Source organism: Mus musculus, chromosome 3 (assembly GCF_000001635.26).
Source record: "Mus musculus strain C57BL/6J chromosome 3, GRCm38.p6 C57BL/6J".
Lineage (NCBI taxonomy): Eukaryota > Metazoa > Chordata > Mammalia > Rodentia > Muridae > Mus > Mus musculus.
Genome location: NC_000069.6, coordinates 101339895 through 101360691, shown reverse-complemented (window position 1 = coordinate 101360691; position 20797 = coordinate 101339895). Strand labels below are relative to the sequence as shown.

The 20797-nt window shown below is 46.5% G+C and overlaps 1 long non-coding RNA gene across 1 annotated transcript; it reads left to right on the top strand.

Annotated features, from left to right (window-relative positions):
* The first annotated feature begins 6088 nt into the window (after nucleotides 1-6088).
* On the top strand, nucleotides 6089-20548 carry Gm32900 (predicted gene, 32900). The gene is made up of 9 exons (NR_166187.1): nucleotides 6089-6283; nucleotides 8612-8894; nucleotides 9011-9160; nucleotides 11789-11918; nucleotides 12970-13113; nucleotides 13259-13299; nucleotides 14786-14984; nucleotides 16873-17106; nucleotides 20336-20548. It is a non-coding gene; the product is annotated as a predicted gene, 32900 (long non-coding RNA).
* The last annotated feature ends 249 nt before the right edge of the window (nucleotides 20549-20797 follow it).

Genomic DNA, 20797 nt, shown 5'->3' with positions numbered 1-20797 from the left:
GGAGAAGTTACAGAAAGAACAGAGTGAAGGAGTTGGAATTAAGATGACGGATAACCCCTTTGAGAAATTCTAGACATTTTCGTTTTACAAATGGAAAAGAGAAATGGTTCCCAGCAAGAGAAAGACATGAGGTTAGAGAGTGTTTAAGGCTCAGAGCATGTTGCCTATAGACAGAAGTCAGACAGGCATTTAGACGCCTTCTTGCCTAAACCAAACCAGCCAAATAAAAACACTGAGCCCCTTGCTTGGGTCCACACACAGCTTACGTAACAAAGCACAGATGAAAGCCTGGCACCTTTGTTTGGTGTCTGGCTCCTTCACTTTGGCTCGCCCACTTATTTCTGCAGGTCAGCAGAGTCATCACTCAAGGAATATATTTCTAGGCCTGCCCCACCCCTTCGAGGCTGCAAACACAGAAATTAATCACCTCAAACTTGAAATTATCTTCAGTTCCTGGTAGAAGAAGACTTGCCAGCATGGACCTTCCCCAATTGAGGGCAGTCATCTGTGTAAGGGAGCTTGTATCTTGGAGCAGAAGTGACCATCTTGGAGCAACCCCCCCAAGTAATGGCAAGTGTAAGAACTTCTTTGGATCACCTTGCCAAACCAGAACAGAGACAACAATGGGCTGGACCACACCTTTACCAGGACTGCTTAATTGTGAGACTTCCTGCCCCCTTTCCTAATTCTTGCCCTATGAAGCCTAAACCTCACAGCAGAGCCCAGACCCCAAAGACAGACTTAGGGGCTCTACTCCTTTATTTGTTTTTTTTTCCCAATATGACCACATTGAATAAATCTCTTTGATTTTCAATGTTACTCCTCTCTCTCTCTGTCTCTCTCTCTGTGTCTCTGTCTCTCTCTTTCTCTCTCTCTGGTTTTTCAAGAAGACAGGGTTTCTTTGTGTAGCCCCTGCTGTCTGAGAACTCTCTCTGTAGAGCAGGCTGGCCAAGAACTCAATAGAGATCAGCCTGCCTCTCCCTCCCAAGTGCTGGGATTAAAGGAGTGTACCACCACTGCCAGTCACTCTTCTCTTTCATTGGTCTAATGGGACAAGTGACCAAGCTTAACCTGTCAGATAGACCTGCTGGAGCCCTGGCTTTTTACCCCACAGACTTTGGTAGCAGAAGGGTTTGATAGGGAGGAGAATATCAGTGATGCAGGAGACAGGAAGATAATCAAATGGATGATGTCCTTGAGTAAGTGATTGGACTGGGGCGTCTGTAAACACTGGCCTGAGCTGGAAGCAAGAATGCCGGAGGAAAGGCAGTACAGTCACTAATATATTTAACCTCCTGGGTAGCTGTAGGTACAAGAATGTGAGATTTCTTGGCAGAGATGTGGATGGATGAGGATATTTTAGAGGATTCAGGAGATGGAGATAGGAACATCAGGAGTATTTGTTGCTATGATATCCTCCCTGTAAAGGGCAAAGGTTCCCCGAGAAGGCTAGCAACGTTCCCTGGGCATCGGCTTTTACTCTCCCCTGAAGCTCTGCATCATTACATTAAACTCAATAAACACAAAAGGCCTGAGCCACAGGAAAGGAAGAGTGGAAAAACAATAGCAACACATTTTGGGGAACTGGAAAAAGCAGATGAAGGTTGGTAGCTAAGAGACTCTAAAAGTTGAGTCGACACCATTTTAGTTCTCAATTGCTGTGAGAAAACACCAGAACCAAGGCAACTTATAAAAGTAAGCACTTAATTTGAGGTTCACAGGTCCAGAGGGTGAGAGTCCATGACCATCATGGCAGGGGAGCATGGCAGCAGGCATGGTGCTGGAACAGCAATGGAGAGCTTATATCTGACTCACAAACATGATGGAGCTAACAGGGAATAGCATGGGCTTTCTGAAAATTCAAGGGTACCCCAGTGTGACCCACCCCCCACGACACTGGCATATCTTCTCCAATAAGGCCACCCCTCTTAATCCTTCCCAAACAGTTCCACCAAATGGGGACCAAACATTCAAAGATATGAGCCTATGTTGCCATTCCCATTTAGACTACCACAAGCCTCATCTTTTTCAGACTCGTGATGGACATGGGCTTAGGCAAATCTAATCTTTTTTTTTTCCTGACCAAAGCTGTTGATCTTGACTAATGTGAGTCAATCAAAAGAATTCTAGTTCCTGAGCCAGGCATGCATTGCAATTCTGATCAATAACACAGAAGTCTCCTGGCTCATTCTTGGTAAAGATAAAAAGATTGTCCTAGAAGTACTGGCTTCTTTGTTTTTCACTGCTGTGTACAAACAGAAATAGGGCTTGCAGCAACTATAGTGTGACCAAGGCTGGCCAATAGCCTGGCAGGCTTTAATGATGCTGTTGAACATCAGGGGCAATTCTGGAGCCTCCCTCCCTCCAGATCTCTTTATATGTTACATTTTTTATATGATACGGTTACATATTTTTCTCACTGACAATGCCCTTTTGTATTGACTGATGTGTGATTTGCAACGGGAAGAATCAAGATACAGGACGTTGGTAAGACAAATGCAGAATCCAGTCTAGCATCATTGAGGACAGAAATTGAATTTGGTATGAACAAAATCGGAGCAACATGCCAGACACAGTCTAGACCCAGATGAGTAAACCTCCTTACCATGATTATTCTATACAGAAGTGTGTAGCACAGAGTTGGGATAACAAAATGTAGAAACTGAAAAAGCAGAAAATGTTAGGGACCTTGAAAGAGATTTGAGATGTCAAAGAAGCTGTGGGGTAGTGTTCATCAAGGGAACGGGGGATCCCTAGAAACTAAGACATGGTAACAACAAATGAAGGAACAATTTCTGGGTGCTCTGGAAAATCAAGTGCTCAGCCCAGCTTGGCCGACTGACAGCCTCGGTATGAAGAAGCCATGGAGATAATGGCCCAGAGCTGCCGAGGCCCAGGATTGGAGAGGCCTTCAAAACTACACCAAGAAGTCAAAGCGTGGTTTAGATTGGAAACGGTGGCTGCAAAAGACTTTTGTTGTTTTGATTTTTGAGACAGGATCTTACTATGTAGCTCTGGCTGGATTTTTTTTTTTTTTTTTTGGAGAAGGAATAGAAGCTGAGCATGGTAGAAGGGGAAGGGGAGTTGCTTCTTTGTCATCCAATAATAAATAATTGTTTTAGACATTAACCACACCCTCAGAATCCACAGATGTGGACGATAGACACACCTAAAGCCTCAATAAGGGTAAACACAATAGAATTACATTTTAGACCCAAGCAGTGGGAGGAGCAAGGGGTTTGGGTGGGGTGGGGCGGGGAGTTGAGAATTCAACTCGGATAAACCCCTCCTGCCCTTTTTCTCTGTATCTTACCGGCTCCAGCTCCACATAGCCCTGTGGTTCCCCATCCAACCAGAATGCATCTCCCATCCCAACTTGCTCAAGTGTTTTCATACCACAAGCCTGTCCAATCAGTTACACTGCCCTTACAGAGCACTGTGAAATACTGATAGATTCAAGTCAAGTTGCAGCCTATGAATTAGCACAAAATTATATATTTAGCACCTTCATGCTTAAGTTGCTTAAAAATGTTAAATTTAATTAAATTTACAGACACTAGCAGGCAATATAAAACCACAACCATAAGCCCAAACACCTGTTTGTAAAAACAAAAAAAACAAAAAAACAATCTGTCAATCTGAGCACTGTGGGTTGGGTCTGGTCCCATTAATATTCATTTGCTACTTGCTAATTCTCCTTGTCATCTGGCCAGTGGACAAGTAATAGCAGGTGCCAAAGATTTAATAAAAATGTAGTAAGAAAGAACACTAAAAGCAGAAGAAATTCTATCCATTAACTTAATTTTTCTGGGAATTAATATATTTATATATTCACTTGGAGATTGATTGATTGAGCAGTTACCGTGTGCCAGGAACCGAGCCAAACACAGAAAGCAGTCTGGAACCAGTCCTGACTTCCAGAAGATGGTGGGAAGAGCCCAGTCTGGTGGCATAGGCCTATGATCCGCATTGAGGGCAGAGTGTAAGCTTGAGTGACTGCCTGGGCTAACTGGGGTTCAAAGCTAGCCTGGGCAATTTGGTGAGTCTTTGCTTCAAAACAAACAAACTCTGAAAAGAGCACCATGGCTCAGTAAGAGAGCGCTTACTCACATGGGTTCTGTCCCCAACAGTGACTGTGGAATCCCAGAAAGGGAGTGCTGTACTCTAGAGGGAGAAATACTGGGACCTGAGGAGTCAAGGGGCTGGAATTAGATGAGAGGACGAGTCAGAAGACTTGTCTATGTAAGCCAGTGTTTCTCTCACTGATTACACAGACCAGCCCATTGTCCGTGGAGTTGGGGGAAGGGTGGTCAGGGCCAACTCAGGGTTATCAATTTTTGCCATTTTGTGGACCATTTCCTCAAATGGCCATCTGCTAGGGTCACAATTTTAGAGGAGAAAGGGCATTCTTACTTTGTCAGAGGACAAAATCGAAGCAAATCGAAAGCCTTCTCTTTGCTTTGTGATTCTAGTTTCAGGCACCTTTGCTGCACAGAGTAGACTGTGTTCCAAGGGACTGGGCGGATGAGCTCGGTTTCCTAGAAAGAAAAGGCAGGAGAAAGCAGAAACAAAGCACAGAAGGCAGATGGGCTGTTCCAAAGCCCTGGCCATGTAAGGCAGGGATGAGAGACAAAGCAACAGAAAAATAAGGGACTCCTTAACTTCAGGTACTTTGGAGGTAAGGGGGTTTTTCGGATTAGGGCACAGTAGCCTTCATTATTCTGCTGCCTGAACCTGGCTGTTTGCAAGCTATCATCTCTGTCGCCCTGATTCCTGACAAGGTCAGATAAACAGCTTAGTCTCACTTTGGTGACGCGGAACTTCATTTTAAACGACTGGTTTTTATTTTTAGCCTGGTCTGTTGGGACCTTCTGCAAGAGGTTACACCAAAACAGCTCTCCCATCACTTATAGCTCAGCACTGCCAAAAAGAGAAACAAAATATTAAAGGACATTACTTAGGGAAAAAGAGCTGTCCTTTAATTGTCCTTTAAAATGCAGCTTTGTGCAAAACCCACCACACCATACCACACCAGCCCAGCTCTGATCCTTACTCTCAGACATACTGGTGTGTGGTGGGAGGGGAGCTGAGGAGGTGTTTCAAACACAAGGGAGTCGGGACAGAGGGCCCCACGCACCCATCCTCCAAGTTTTTGTGATTTTCCTGGTTTGGTTGTTGTTGTTTGGGGTTTTGTTTATTTTTGGTTTGTTTGTTTGTTTGTTTGTTTAAGACACGGTCTCACTTTGTATGTAGCTCAGGCTCGCCTGGAATGGGCTTTGTAAACTAGGCTGATCTTGAACTCAGAGTTCTGATTGCTTTTGCCTCCAGAGATCTGGGATTAAAGGTGTTTGCCAACATGCTTGGCTCCATTTTTTTTTCTTTGTTGTTGCTGCTGCTAAGATTCTAGGAGCCCCAAGTTTGGGAGGAAGAGTCAGGGGAATGGAGCAAACAGCCTATGCCCAGGTTATATACTTTGTTTGAAGTGTGTATATGTTAAAAGTGAGCAGGGCTTTGTAGGTAAAACTAATAAAAACATTGTGTCTGCACTGGTGTTATAGAAGACTATTAACCTTCAGTCCGCCAAGTTTTTAATGTGTGGGTCTGTGACCCGGTCCATCATATAAGTCATTCCTGACAATTCTAAATTTCAGGCATCAGCCAGTGGTATGGCCAGGATCCCCAGGAGGTTTTTGTAGCAGAATCTCCCCCAACCCCTGTGCAGCCCCAAAAGAAGCACAGGGACTTGGGGAACAAGTAACACAGGAGAAAAGGCTGAGGATCAAATCAACAAGATGCCACAGCGGTACCCACAGATACACATGGCTGAGACTCAAGCTTGGCCAAGACTGGTTGTCCACAGGGCAAAGGGCTCCTTGCCAATGGCTGCTGGGACAGGCTGCCCACTTCTGGCCCTGGGGACTGGAAGCAGCAAGGACCTGCTGTCTAGAAACTGCCAGATGGCCTGGCATTCTGGACTGGGCCTGATCTACATTTTATCAGCCAGAGCCAGGCCACAACCCAGAGCCCCTCCTTTCTTACAGGCCAGTTCCCTCTGTGGCCTGGGACTGGATAACTAAGGATTTCAGTTAGTCTATCTGACCTGTGCTTATGCTTCAGGGGTCTGTGTGTGGTGAATAGGTTGCCTATGAGATCAGCTTCTGCTCAAAGCAAGTCTTATCTAGGATAAATGCAGCTGAAGGGCAGGAACCAAGGTCGTTTAAAAGCATTGGAGATCAGTGGTGGAAAGACATTGGGGACAGAAAAGAAGAAAGGAGAATAGAAGGTAAGGAGGTGGAGTGGAGGAGGAAGCAGAAGGGGAGGCAGAAGCAAGGAGACACCTAGAAATACACAGCAGGAACCTGGAAGATGATGCAGCCTCAAAAATTCATGTGATATATAGCCCTGGGTTTCTACTTGACCTAACAGCAAAGTCTAAAGATAGTCATGTGGTGATGAAAAGTGAGAATTAACGTACGTGTGTGATGACATCCTTTTGAAACTATCACTGTGTATGCCAATAAAATTTTATATTAATAAAAAAAAAAGTCAGAGTAAAATCAGACAAGATCAGGTGCTTTCAACGTGGTTTGGTCACAGATGGTCAAGGGAGTCAGAATGGGCAAAATGTGTCTGATTATAACAGTGGCTCAGCTGGCAAGCTTAGCTATTTTTCAATCACTGTTAAATCTCTCCCAACTTCTTGTGAATGAAAAGGCTCAAAGCTTCAGAAAGCACGGAGACTGGGCAAATACTCTGTATTCCCCTTCCTGAGTGTCACTTTTTTCCATCCTTCACTTGGGGTTTCTGTTGCTGTGAAGAGACACCACGGAGAGAACTCTTCTTACAAAGGAAAACATTTAAGTGGCGCTAGCTTACAGGTTTAGAGTTTTAATCCATTATTGTGGCAGGGAAGTGTGGTAACATACAGGCAGACATGGTACTGGAGAAGGAGCTGAGAGTTCCACATCTGGATCAGCAGGCAGCAGGAAGAGACAGTGAGCCACTGGGCCTGGCTTGAGCTTCTGGGACCTCAAAGCCCACCTCCTAGTGATGTAACTTCCTCCAGCAAAGCCACACCTCCTCCAAAAGGCCACGCCTCCTAATAATACCAGACCTTATGGGTTTAGGGGTGCTATTTTTATTCAAACCACTATACAGTCCTTATCCTTTGTGCTTGTATGACCTACATGGTGTGTGTATGACCTGCATATATACATAGGTGTGCATGCACATAAGTAGCCATATTTATACATGTGCTTTTTTGCTAAAGTATTTCAAAGTAAGCCGCATACATTGTGACACTTCACTATGGAGCTACTCAGAACAAGGATAGGTCTTCTTTTTTAAGATGTATTTTTCAAGCACTCAAGAGATGGAAGCAGGTGGATCTCTGTGAATTCTAGGCCAGCCTGGTCTACATATAGAGTTCCTAGTCAGCCAGGGCTATGTAGTGAGACTCTGCCTCAAAGGTAAAAATAATATTTTTATTGATGTGTATGTATGTATGTTTGTATGCCATGTGCCTTCAGGTACCCAGAGGCCAGACAGGGCGCTGGATGCCATGAGCTGGAGTTACAGGAGGTTGTGAGTTTGTCCTACCAGTGATCAGCACGAGGCCTTTGTCCTGTAGGATGCTGGCTGTGACTGAACTCCTGTCCCAGCCATGTGCTTCTGCAGCCACCTCTGTGTCATCTTCTGGACTCATTTCTCAACTCTCAGTTCAGTGCTCTGGAAGAACAGTGGGCACTCTTAACCATGGGACTGTCTCTCCAGGGACCCAATAAGAAAGAATACTTCTAAAAATATAAATTTAACATTAATGTAGTGGCATTCTTTGATGTAGAACCCAACTACCTAAAAATGTGTTTTATTTCATTTGTATTACTCATGACAATTTGATTGGTATATTTCAGTTTGTTTGTTTTTTTTTGTTTTCTAATCTAGGAGAACTACCCCTGGCTTTGTTTGTTTGTTTGTTGTGCTTTTTTTGTTTTTGTTTTTCTTAAGTTATCTGACTGGTTAATGACACTGCCACTACTTAAAGAGTCCAGCAGCTGTCTTGAAAGTCTCACAATTTGTTTTTTTGTTCACTGATTTTTTTTTTCATGATTACAAGCAAGCTAAATGGCTGGGGAAAAAGTATGAAACAGGTGGGCAGTACTCTAGACTGTGTGCTTGCTTAAAACTGCAATAAGAGCCGGGCGTGGTGGCACACACCTTTAATCCCAGCACTTGGGAGGCAGAGGCAGGCAGATTTCTGAGTTCGAGGCCAGCCTGGTCTACAGAGTGAGTTCCAGGACAGCCAGGGCTACACAGAGAAACCCTGTCTCGAAAAAAAAACCAAATAAATAAATAAATAAATAAATATGCAATAAGACAGGAAAACACGCAACAACAAACCAACAAAAACTACATGAAAGCAAAACCAAAATACTTTCCTTGATGATACAGAGGCCAAAGCTCTCCCCTTTTCCCTGTCTGAAGTCCCCTCAGGCTTAAGGGGCTTTTACTCCTGTGTGTGCGGTGTTTTGTCCTTTGCTGTTTGTTTGCTTGAGAAGATTCTTGCTTGGTGCTCCAGGTTGGCCTTAAATTCTCAATCCTCCTGCCTCAGATTCTTACTGCAGAGTGCTGGTCACCACACCTGGAAAGCTGAATTATTTGGCTGAGGCCGTGGATCCTCAGATTTCTCCTCTGTGGCTATACCTTTATGCCTTTGTAATGAAGAGTTGACACTGTGGGTGTTAAAGTCCAAGCCCCTCCGGGGAAAACATCAGCCACCTTTTTAGGGAAAGCCCCTTTCTTCCCTTATCCCTTCAACACCCCAATGGAATGAAATTGGCAGAGCTTGCCCAGCATCCAAGGGGCTGCTCCTCCTGGCGTGAAGATTTGCAAAGGTAATAATTAAAACTCATAACATTTCCTAAAGTTTTCATACCATTTTACAGTTTATACAGCATCTTCACACATACTGCAGCTTTGATCTCCCTCTAATTTTCTCTTCCTTGCCTAGGAGTGAGCCCATTCAGAGCATTCATTCATTCACTCTGTCACCGGTTCAATCCTGAGCACCTAGGAGGCACTGGGTTAGCTGCAGGGGTCCTGACCTGGGATGGGTCACTGGTGAAGACACCGGTCCAGGTCCCTTCCCAAACCTCAGCAGGTATGCCAGTGGAGAAGGTCTTGGTGTGGAGATCCTGGGGAAGAGAACTAATCTAGAGGATAATCATACGCTGTGTGTGGTAGCGCACGCCTTTAATCCCAGCACTGGGAAAGCAGAAGCAAGAGAATCTTTGAGGTCAGCCTGCTCTACATGATGAGTTCTCTGGGACAGCAAGGGCTCTACAGAGGGAAACCTTGTCTCAAAAACCAAAAATGAATAAAGAGGACACACACGCATCCACGCTCCCACGCATGCAGGCAATGCAGAGCCACGGGAACAGTAAAAGCAACTCTCTCCTTTCTAAAGCCCTGTACACTGGGGTCTGGTACCTGCAGCTAATTCTCCTACCTGGTGGGCATCCTAACATGGCAGGCATGGGAATCAAGGTCCCTGAAGTAAAATGACCCCCCCCCCCCATGACACTTAGCTTATATGTGTCAGCGTGGCAGTTGGCTCCAACTCTCTTTGTTGTTTGCACACTATGGTGTCTCAGGGGGATGTGCATGTGAAGTCCCTGTGGGAGCTGAGCTCCTTTCCCGGCAGTCCACGTCCATACACAGAGCAGAGATGGCAGGACAAAAGGAAGGTGCCTAGTGACATCACTGGGCAGCCAGGGCTCGGAGGGAGAGATGGAGGGCCACTTCATTAAGTTCTGTATGGCTCACCTGGACAAGGAGCGGGTGCCTCCAGTTAATCAGCCCAAACAGATGAGTGGTCTGTCTGAGGCCACGGGGTGCCCCATGAATAATTTCCCCATAAGCAAAAATCCAATGTCCAGGTTTCAGAGGTGCTGACTGCCCTTGTGAAAGACAGTTCAGGGCACGGGGAGCTAATGGAAGGGAGGAATCTATTGGGGTTGAGGCCAAAGTGTAGGCTCAGTGTAGCCAAGAGCGAGACTTGGAGCCTGCTGTGAATTTGAAATACAGGGGCAATTAGGTGTGAGCTATTTGCAGACAGAGGGAAAAGGTGAGCCAAACTGCTCAGTGTCTCGTGCAGCTGGATGCTGAGCCCTGTCACCATCAATAGAGGTTCTGAAATGATGCTGAGGGGGCACTCTGGGCCCAAAGTCAGAAACACTTAAAGTATACCTACTGGGTTTTTAAAAGAGACATCCTATATAAGGGGCAACAAAGAGGTCAGGATTTCTAAAACCATGTCTGCTAATTGTCCCCCTTCACCTTAAGTTAATTCTGCTACAGAATGCTAACAACCTATATTTGTGTGTGTGTGTGTATGTGTGTGTGTGTGTGTGTGTGTGTGTGTGTGTAGGAGAGAGAGAGAAAACTATGTCTTTTGTTGTTGTTGTTGCTAGCATTTGCCTTTTTTGGAGGTCCTCCTCCCACGTGCTGCTCTCCACCCCTACAATAAGCTGAGCCAGTGTAAGTTACAATTTATTAGCTGGTTGCCATGGGTTACGCCAGTGCTCCACAGATATTCCCTGCAGAAATAGTAACATTTAATGTAATGTAAAACAGAACCACAGCATCGCCACTCCTGGCTTCTGCTGGCTTGCAATATCATATCCTTCCCTGCTGGGACAGAAGCCTCAGGAAATTAGCTGGGCCCCTTATTTTATTATGATGAGGGTGTCTTGCATGCCTCCTCCCCGTTCACAGAAAGGGGAGCTTGCAAGCCAAGGGTATGTGAAGATCTGGGGCACCTGCTTTGGGGGTGGGGCACATGGTGCCCCAAACCAACATTTGTTTCATCTGCTACTTTGTAATTTAAGGCAGGTTTCTCAAAGAGAGTCCCTGCGGGCACCTGGCCTGCTATCTTTTCAAGGAGGCTAGTTGTAACTGCTGATGGGTTTTTATCTATTTTGCCATCTGGATAATATTTGTGGCAAGTAGGTTTAACAAAAATTTGTGGGCTGGCAAATTGTTAGGATAATATTTAGCTTCAAGGGTGATTTAAACGAGAAAGCTTGGGAGATGGGGACCCCTAAGCCTGGCCATTCAATTAGAAGACACTGATGTTTCAGTATGGCCTGCGTTCTCTCTTCTCTGCCCCTGCCCTGCACCCACTCACCTGAACATGTTCCCCTCCTGCCTGCTGTTCCCAACGAGGTGTGTTCTCTCTCACCTGTCAGTCACTGGGTCAATCTATTTGTGTTTCCTACACATTGATATACTCCTACTGAGGTGAGGGAACGATATGGGCTCCCCAGCCAGAAGACAGTGGGTATTCAAAGCCCAGCTCTGCCACTTTCAGTGTGTGATGCAGTCAGTCCCTTGGTACTTACAGCCTTGGCTTTCATATTGTAAACAGGAGTGAGCTTATTCATCTTCTATGCACATAGTAAGAATTACCGGGGGAAACGTATATGAAGTCACCTCTCGCAGATCCTTGCTCAAAAGAGGTCCTGCTTACTCTGGGATTCGGCATCCCCTCTCTAACCGAGAGATTAGTGCCTAATTCATCCACCTACAGAATTCCTGCTCTCCATTCAAGCTTCAGCTCAAATATAAGCTGTTTCCTGAAAATAGCCCCTCACCCCTCACCCCACTTCCCCTCTGTCTGCTCCACCCATGCTCAGCCAGTGAAGTGGCTTCTTGTGCACGCCTCTACCGAAGCATGCCATTCTGCCCTGCCAGGCTCGGCCCTTGTCTTCCTCTCTCTGGATTCTAGGGCTATGATGAGTCAATATTCGTTGACAAATTAACTGGCTTGGGAATCACCTGGGAAACACACCTCTGGGCATGTCTGTGAGGGTCTGAAGAGGTTTTAAATGGAAGAGGAGGAAACACCAACCCTGAAGGTGAGAGGAACCATCCGTGGCCTGGAGTTCCAGGAAGGGGGAGGGGGGCAGGGCTAGTGAGAGATAAGCACCAGCATTTGGAAGAATTCCTGCTTCCCAACTGCGGATGCAATGTGACCAGCTGTCCCAGGCTCCTGTTGCCACACCTTCCCTTCCGATCAATGGAGTGTGTTTCTAAAATGTGAGATCCTACTTTATGTTGCTTTTATCAGATATTTTGTATCAGAGGTGAGAACTAATGCAAGAGTCTTTCTTTAGTCTCTCTTTACAATGAATGCGGGAACATTCATTGATGGATGAATGTGAGCTTGATGTGTGAATGATGCCAAGGAACCAGTGTACAAATTCATCTTCACTTGACATGACACCTGGCAGACAAAGCCAGTGGGATCCACTCTCCAGGTAGGGCAGACACTAAGGGACATCACCTACATGCCTTTGGATGCTACAAGAGAAACCTGCTACAAATAGCTTAAAAGCAATGGCATTTCTTACACTCTAGACAAGAGAAGTCCAGGTATGGAGGCTCCAGGTCTGGTTAGTTGAGTTCCTTATAACACCCCAAGGACATTCCCCTTCTCCCGTGTTCTGCTGCCTCCATCAGTTTAGAATTTACTTCCTCATAACTGCTGGGGGAGGGGGAGTTGGGCACATCTGTGGACGCAGTCTTCTGCTAGGAGGGGCAAGCAAGGCCTCTTCAGAACCCTGCCCTTACCCAGTGGATTCCTGTTTGTGCTTCTGGTCCTTTCTGAAGCCAGCTGTTGGCTCAGGACAGGGGAGCATCATGGGTAGTTTAGGGAGTGTGTTGTGAGTGGGGTGCATTGCCAGATAGGAGGGAGTTCTGGAAGGAGCAGAGAATCAGGTGTCTGCCTGGGTGTCGACCACTGCGCTTTCTGCTCTGTGCATTCCCTCCCTCTCTCCTCTGGGTCACCCGATGGGGATGGGTTGGGGATGGGTACATGGGAATGTACTAAGTGTCTGCCACATGGCAGCCCTGTGCTGGAGGTTATGAACAACAGTAAACATGACAGAAGCGCCTTCTCCCCTGCAGGAACTAACCTCCCAAAGGGAACAAAGCCAGGATCCTGTAAACAAACAAACGGGCTAATTACAGGTTAGCTATAGCTGAGATCTGAAGTGTTTCCAAAAGGCCTTTGTGTTGCTTGGAACTAGGAGAAGGCAGATGAACCCAGAGGTAAGACCCAGTGGGAGGTTTCAGGTCCCTGGGGGCCACACCCTTGGAGGGAACTCTGTAGACTCCCATCTCTCCCATCCCTCTCTTCCATGTTGGCCATGGGGAACAAACAGTCTGATGCCACACTTATTCTGCTTTATCACAGGGCAAAAGCAGTCATGTTCAGAAACCTCTGGAACGCTCAAGGTGAGCCTTTATTCAAGTTGATCAGCTCAAGCATTTTACTACAGTAACAGACGGTGCCCAATAGTGTCCTGTGCGTGTAAAAAAGGCAGCCCATATTACAGAGGGTGAAGAGGGGCTACTCTAGAGGTAGTTACAGAAGGTTGCCTTCTGAAAGGCAGCATTGGAGGGAGTAGGGAGTCAAGCGACGGTCAGTGAAGAGGAGGATTCCAGGTAGACAGACAAGCAAGCATAAAGGTCCCAAGGCAAGAAAGAGGTGGTTGGTGTGGCTGCAACTTCTCTGTGCCTATGACTGATCAGAAATTGCTCATGGCACCCAGCCCAGCTCCTGCCCCAGGCTCCAAACATCACAGCCCTTGATTCCAGAGCTTCCCCTGCCCAGACTTGTAGCTCCACTTGGGGCACAGACACAGCTGTGAGACCACAGAACAATGGGCTTGGCCCTGGGAAGTGGCGAGAAGCTACCATGTTTCTAACAAAGGAACTCATGAGTGGGTCAAAGGCTTTGGTGAATACTGCCTACTTTATGTAGCAATTTCTGGCCCTACAGCTAGCAGGAAATACAAAAGGACCATGTAATGGTGAAACTCCTTTCTCTCTGTCACCTTACACCTCTCTCCCATGGTCTTATTCACCCTACCTCCTCTACTGTGGAAGACCAGGACGAGTAGCTCCTCTTCCATCTGGAGGTAGGGGAATTCCACTGCTGAGTGTAGCAGTTTTGCCAAGGCCGGAGGAGAGAGGCTAGACTCCTTGCTATGTGGGTGTCACCCCTACTACTTTTCTGCAGCTACCTCCCAAGGCAGGCGTTATGTTGGTTGGCTCACTCGGCTCCAGGGTTTGTAGATCCCCTCATGTACCATGAAAACCTTCTGCATAACCTGTTCCTGCTGGGACCTACACAGAGAAAGAAAAGACCAGGTCTCACTACCTGCTTCAAGGGCACTCCCCCCAGTGACGTCACTTGCTCCCTGTCCCTAGGCTCTAAAGGTAGGTTTGTCTCCTACCACCTAAAGGTTCAGCTGCCTCTCAGTGGCATCACATGTTGTTGGGTAAACATTCAGTACATGGACCTTTGAGGAACATCTACAAACTAAAACCATAGAAATAGAATATTAACAGACATATTAAAAACAAGGTCTTAACTATGCTGCCAAGGCTGGCCTCCAACTCCTGGGCTCAAGCGATCCTCTCGCCTCAGCCTCCTGAATATCTAGGGTGACAAGCATGTGTTTTCACTTCTGGTACTAGATTCAAATTCTTCTCTTGTCATCTCCCTCCTACTTCCCCTCCTCTGTCCTCTCCTCTCTTTCTGTTATGCTGGTAATTAACCCAGGGTGCCATGCATGCCTGGAGGTGGTTCTACCATGGAGCTAATCTCTAGCTCCAACAAATTCATTTTAGATCTTTTTTCCTTTGTGGCATTTGTGACACTAGTGGATCATATACACGAGGCAACATCAGTCTAAGACCCTCTCCTGTGCTTCAGGTCACCAACATGCTAGTGTGGCCCAGTCCTCTGTGTCCTCTTTTCTGTGAGCCCTGAAGATATCCTTCTCACAACTGCACACAGCTGGCCTTCCTGGCCTTTGGCTCTTGGTGTGTGAAAGTCTACAGAACTGAAGAGCTCCAGCCCTCAACATGACAGAATGTCTGGAACCCGAGGGCAGGATTGTTTGTCACTCAGGGTGAGGAGTTTGGACGGGTTACTTCCAGGGTGGCTGGTGATAGTAGGGGTCATAAAGTTGAGCTTTCTCAAGAGGGTCCCAGTTTGGCTTCTGTCACCAGTCTCCCTACTTCTCTCCTCTCTGGGCTCGTCCCAATTCTGAACACAGGTAGAGGTGGGGGATGGGCTGGAAGGCATTGCTGCACCACCCAGCTACGTCTGAATCCTGCCTCTCTACCCAAGTCGCTGAGGAAATCAACACAAGAGGGGCGTGGTGGTCGTTAAGCCAACCTTATTTTGCAAATGAGAAAATAGAGGCCAGAAAGGTGACCTAGTTACATGAGGTCCTGGACTCAGAATTCAAAGTGGGATGGACTAAGTCACCTGGGTCTCAGGGTGGCATTGCCTCCCTCACTTCTGAATCTTAACATTGTCTTCTACACCAGGACACTTCTTCCTGCCTCCTCCCCACGTCTGATAAGGGGCCTAGGCTGTGATTGACAGTCTTGATTTGTCTTAAAGCAAATGTTGCATCCTCTTTAAGTACAGATGGAGGGCCAACAAATGATTATTGAATCAATGAGTGTCATTTCCCACTTGGTACTTACCCCATTGCATATAAATAGGACTTCTGTAAAAATAAAAGTGCATATGTTTGGCTCGCATAATTAGGTAAAAGCAGCTTCAATGGGTGTTTCACTGTAGGACTTAGATCTTACCATCGGCTGAATGACAGTCTGGTTGTGGTCACCTAATTGAAGGCAGCGAAAGGTGCTCTCTGTGTCCTGTGCTATGAAAGGGCTCAGGGCAGATGTATGGAAACCCAGGGGGTTGCCTCCTGAGAAGGGGCCCTGGTCTCCTGTGCACCTAGAGATCTGATTCATCACAGGGACAGTCTGCTACAGAGCTCAGTCAGGTCCCTACTCAACCACACAACGAGGCATCTAGAGTGGCTCCCAATTCCTGGAACAGGGCAGGGAATAAGGCAGGGTTTTGGCCTAGGAGACCAGGCACAGACCAAGAGTTGTCTTCCAACAGGCGCTCTTCTGGCTTTCTCTTTAAGTGGTCTTTTGACTGTAGGATAGGGTTAAAACATTGAATTTCAATTTTGTACATACAACCCTAAGGGCCCTCAGGCAATGTGGGTGTTTGAAATGAGCCCTAGCCCTAGGATTCTACCTGCCAAGTGTTCGATTAAGCTGCGTAAGTCTGTTTCCACCACCCTGTCTTTCAAATATTTATGTGGCAGATTATGGGCAAGCTTCAAAGGCAAGAAAATGCAAATCTGTTCTATAAATCATAGAATAACACAGCTGCTGTCTTCCTCAGAGTGACAGCTATGAACACCGGCATTTCTGCCTACAGAAGAAGTGGTGGGAGGTGGCCTCTCATGAGCAGTTAGGCCAGAGTATTTGTGTAATTGTGTGTGTGTGTGTGGTATGTATGTACATGTGTATGCTGTCTTTATATATGTGTGTGTGTCTATATTCACATGTGTTCATTTGTATGTGCGCACATGTATGTGCATGTTTGTAAATTTGTCCACTGGGGGGGGACGACACAAGGTTCTAGTGATATTTTTATTTTTGCAGAACAGCAGATTAACAATAAAAAATTTCCCAGCAGTTAAAGAGTTAATCTCCCCCCACCTGCCCTGCACCCCGTGAATCTTCAAAAACTGTGCAGAGAGAAAGTATTACCTGATATCTGAGACTCTTGAGGACTTGAGGTGTTGGGGGACTCGAGACAAAAGCAGCTTTAGATTTGGGAAAATGTACCCAGGGCCTCACCCCAATGGGAAACATCAACAAGCAACTGTGAGAATTCCAAAATGAATTTAATTTAGCTTGAGTGAATAAAAAAGAAACTGTGCATTGCAAATAGTTATGCAAATTAACTTCTGCCCCCAGGGTCTCAGCAATCTGCCAGTGGAGGCCCCAGCGTGCCAACGATGAGGCTTCTGTGGGCTCCCTTCTGCTGTTGCCATGACACAGCCATTTGGTACATTGGTGCTCAGTGACACATTAACATCCACCAAGACTAACACTAGAGTTGATGGTCCTTGCCACCAGCTGGTCTGGGCCTGGTGGTGTCCTGTGGGCATACCTGGAGAAGGCTGCGGTACAAAGGGTGGAGGCCGGAGGGTAGGTGGCATGGGGCTGGGGCCATGCACGGAAAGGGTTGGCAGGCCTTACTCAGGATTCTGTGTAAGTGACTCAAGATCATCTAGGCAATAATGAGAAATCTCTGGGTCATGGAAGGGACTGTTGAATAACCAATTCATGGGGAGGGAAGGGATGTAGCAGGGCTCAGGAATAGCTGGGTGAGGACGGGACTTCAGCCAGGGCTCTCTTGCATCACCTGTCTTTAATTGTTCTTGGTGCAGGTTTCTAAGAAAACTGCCAACAACTAGCAGATTTTGTACCCGATAACTTTTGACACTGACAGATTCCTAGTTGACTAATCCCAGGGACGAAATATATTTGGCTGAACTAGGATCAGGTGTCTACACCTGGACCAATCAACCACGGGGAGAGGACTCTGGGCCATATACACACTCAGCTCTTAAGGTGGCCCTATGGTAATGATATGAGAGGGCTTTCTAGCAGAAGGGGTGATGAAGCTCTGAACAGGCCTAGAAACTATGTCCTCTGGCCTAAAAGAAGCCAGGTAAGGAGAACAGACAAAGTAAGAGACCTTAGGACCCATGAGTTGCAAAGACTACAATGAGCTATCATTGAAGCTTAGTATTCCTTAGAACTTAATGACAGTACATTCTCTCCCCCTCTCTTCTCTCTTTCTTCCTCCCATGTCTTTCCCCAGCCCCCAACCCCAGCTCCTCTTCTGTGTACTTGATTGCTCTGGATCATCATCTTTTCTGCACTGAGAATCTTCTCAAAATTGCAAACGCTCAGAGCGGGAGAGCTGGTTCAGTGGTTAAAATCGTTTACTGTTCTTGCAGAGAGAGGATCAGGTTCAGTTCCTAGCACCCACATGGCATCTCACAGCAGTTTGTAACTCCAGCTCCAGGGCATCTGACACCCTCTACTGGCCTCCAGGAGCACTGCACATGAGTGGTATACATACATAAATGCAGGCAAAGAACTCACACACATTTAAATAAATATTAATTTTAAAAGATTGTAAGCTTTTTGCTCTCTTGCCTTGTGTTAGCCAGCTTTCTGTTATTATGATACAATGATGGAGGAAACCAATTTATAAGAAAGAAAGGTTATTTTGCCCATGGTTTCAGAGGTTTCAGTCCATGGTTGGTTCACTATTGCTTTGGAGGCTGTGGTGAGACAGGGGAGGTATGGTAGGTGCTCACCTCAGAATTCCTGGGAAACGAACAGGGTCCCTGTATCCTGTTCAAGGACACAGACTCATAACCAGATTTTCAACCAGGCTTAAAGATTTCCACAACATACCAATTGTGCCAAGGTGAACATCAAACTTCTGCCACAGGGGCCTTAGGGGACAGTCAGGATCCACACCACAACACATCTTGACAAGATGGATGATAAACAGCCTCTTCTGGCTGCATGAAAGTCACTCTCTGGCAGGAGCCCCCTGCACCTTCCACTCTCGGGTTTTCATTAGTCACTTTTACTACCTTGCTGCAGAAAATGTCCCCAAACCAGCCATCTCAGAATCACCTGGGAGCTTGTTAAAAATGCAGAATGTGGCTCTGTGAGCAAAGTGTTTGCCATGCAAATATGGAGACTTCAGTTTGACCCTGAACACCAGGAAAGAGACAGGTGTGATGTGCCCTGGGTTAGAAATAGCTATTAGGATCCATTTTCAGGATGAGGTGTGTTTAGAACACATCAGAGAAGCATAGGCCCCTGCCCCCCCTTGCTGGCTGCTGCTTCTCTAGGCGTTCTCTGTCCATCCAAGGGTTGACAAGTTCCAGGCAGTGTGCTCTGTGGTTGAGCCGATGTATCAGAGAAGGAGGTAATCTTGAGCCCCAGAGTATACATTAGAACCAACAGGATGGGGAACTGAGGAGGGAGGTGAGGAGGAAGAGGAGGAGAAGGAAGAGGAGGAGAAGGAAGAGGGCAATACTGGACACCTCCTCAGAGAACTCAGGCCAGTGAGAAATCCAGGGTTCAGAAAACCTGACTTGTCCCAAACCAGCATACCAGCCATTATTATCTTTTCTCTAAGCTGATGCTAGGCTTGGCAAGGTCAAAAAACTAACGACTTTGCTTTTGATGCTCTGAGTCTCCAGTACTCTTATTATAAAGGAAGGAGCATCGTTTCTCACACCTGTAACCAGCACTGTTGAGGTAGAAACTGTTGTATCCTGGACCACTTGCTGGCCAGTGTGAGTTTAGCCAAAATGACCAGCCCTGAGCTGGTGAAAGTCCCTGTCTCAAAATGAAAGGGGAGAGTTGAGCTAGCAAGCTGTGTCAGTGGGTGAAAGTGCTCACCACACAGGACTGGGGATCAGAGTGTGATCCTGAGAACCCACGTTAAAAGCTGATGCAACGACACGCATATGTCATCTCTGCACTCTTACACGGAGAAGGGAAATGGATACATGAGAACCCCATAGAAGCTCGAGGGCCAGTTAGCCTGGCAGACACACCATGATAGAGACAAGAGAGACCCTGCCTCAATAAGGGGGAAGGAGAGAACCGACTCCTAAGAGCTGTCCTCTGACCTAAACCATGTGCGTTTGGTGTGTTAGCACACACAGAAAATAGTTAATTTAAAACTGCAACGGAGATCGATAGAGAAAAGGACTTGAAATCAACCTCTTGTGTTCACATACATACATGTAAACATTCAAGCAAGCACACACATGCACACCACACATACACATGCACACACACATGCACACAAGCACTGACACACATTCACCACACAAACACATACACACACAAGCAGAGAAGAAAAGAAGAAATGTAGGTTGTTGTTCCTCTACTCTCACATCGCTGACTGAGAACCTTCGTTCTGAGAAGACACCAGGGCTATAGGCTGGAGAGATGGCTCAGTCTTAGGTGCTAGGCTCACCACCAAAAGTGTGTGACATCAGAGCTAGGATTTGGAAGGCTCTCAAAGGTTCAGTTGCAGAAGCTTATGTTTAGTGCAATGCTGTTGAGGGGGTGGGGCAAACCAAGGAGGCAGTCAGTGCCTCTAAAAGGGATTAATGCAGTTGTTGCAGGGCTGATAGGCTACCCCAAGGGAGGGACCCTGGATACCTCCCACTTTCCTGCTTCCCATTCACACACATTCTCCTCTGCACAGGGCTCTTCCCGCTGCTATGCCACACTGAGGTGGACCATGACGCTATGCTGCTTAGCCTTTCTAGATGACAGGAACGCACCTTTTTTTGTACACCACTGAGCATTGGTTATTTCATCCTAGCATCAGAAGACAAAGGCAACTGGATGGTTTTGAAGCTCATCAATTTGAAAAGCACCGGTCCTGGGCACGGTGGTGCACGCCTTTAATTCCGGCACTTGGAAGGTGGAAGCAGGTGACTGATAGTTTGAGGCCAGCCTGCGGTTACACCATGTGTTCCCTATCTCAGAATAAAAATAAATAAAATAAAAATAAAAGCACGGTTTTAAACACTTGCAAATGGAACTTATAACCTTTGTTTACAATGCCTGAATCGATATTTCTTCACAAATTTCCCACCATATCTAGGGCAATCCTATTTAAGAACCCAGACTTTCCTATTGTTATTATCCCCAACCAATCCACCACCAGACTTTTCTACGGTTATTACCCCCGACCAATCCACCACCACTCATTTAGCTCTCCCTTTCACTGTCTCATTGGTTTTCCCTTCCTAACTAGTTAGCCTTTCTGCCTCTTGCAGGC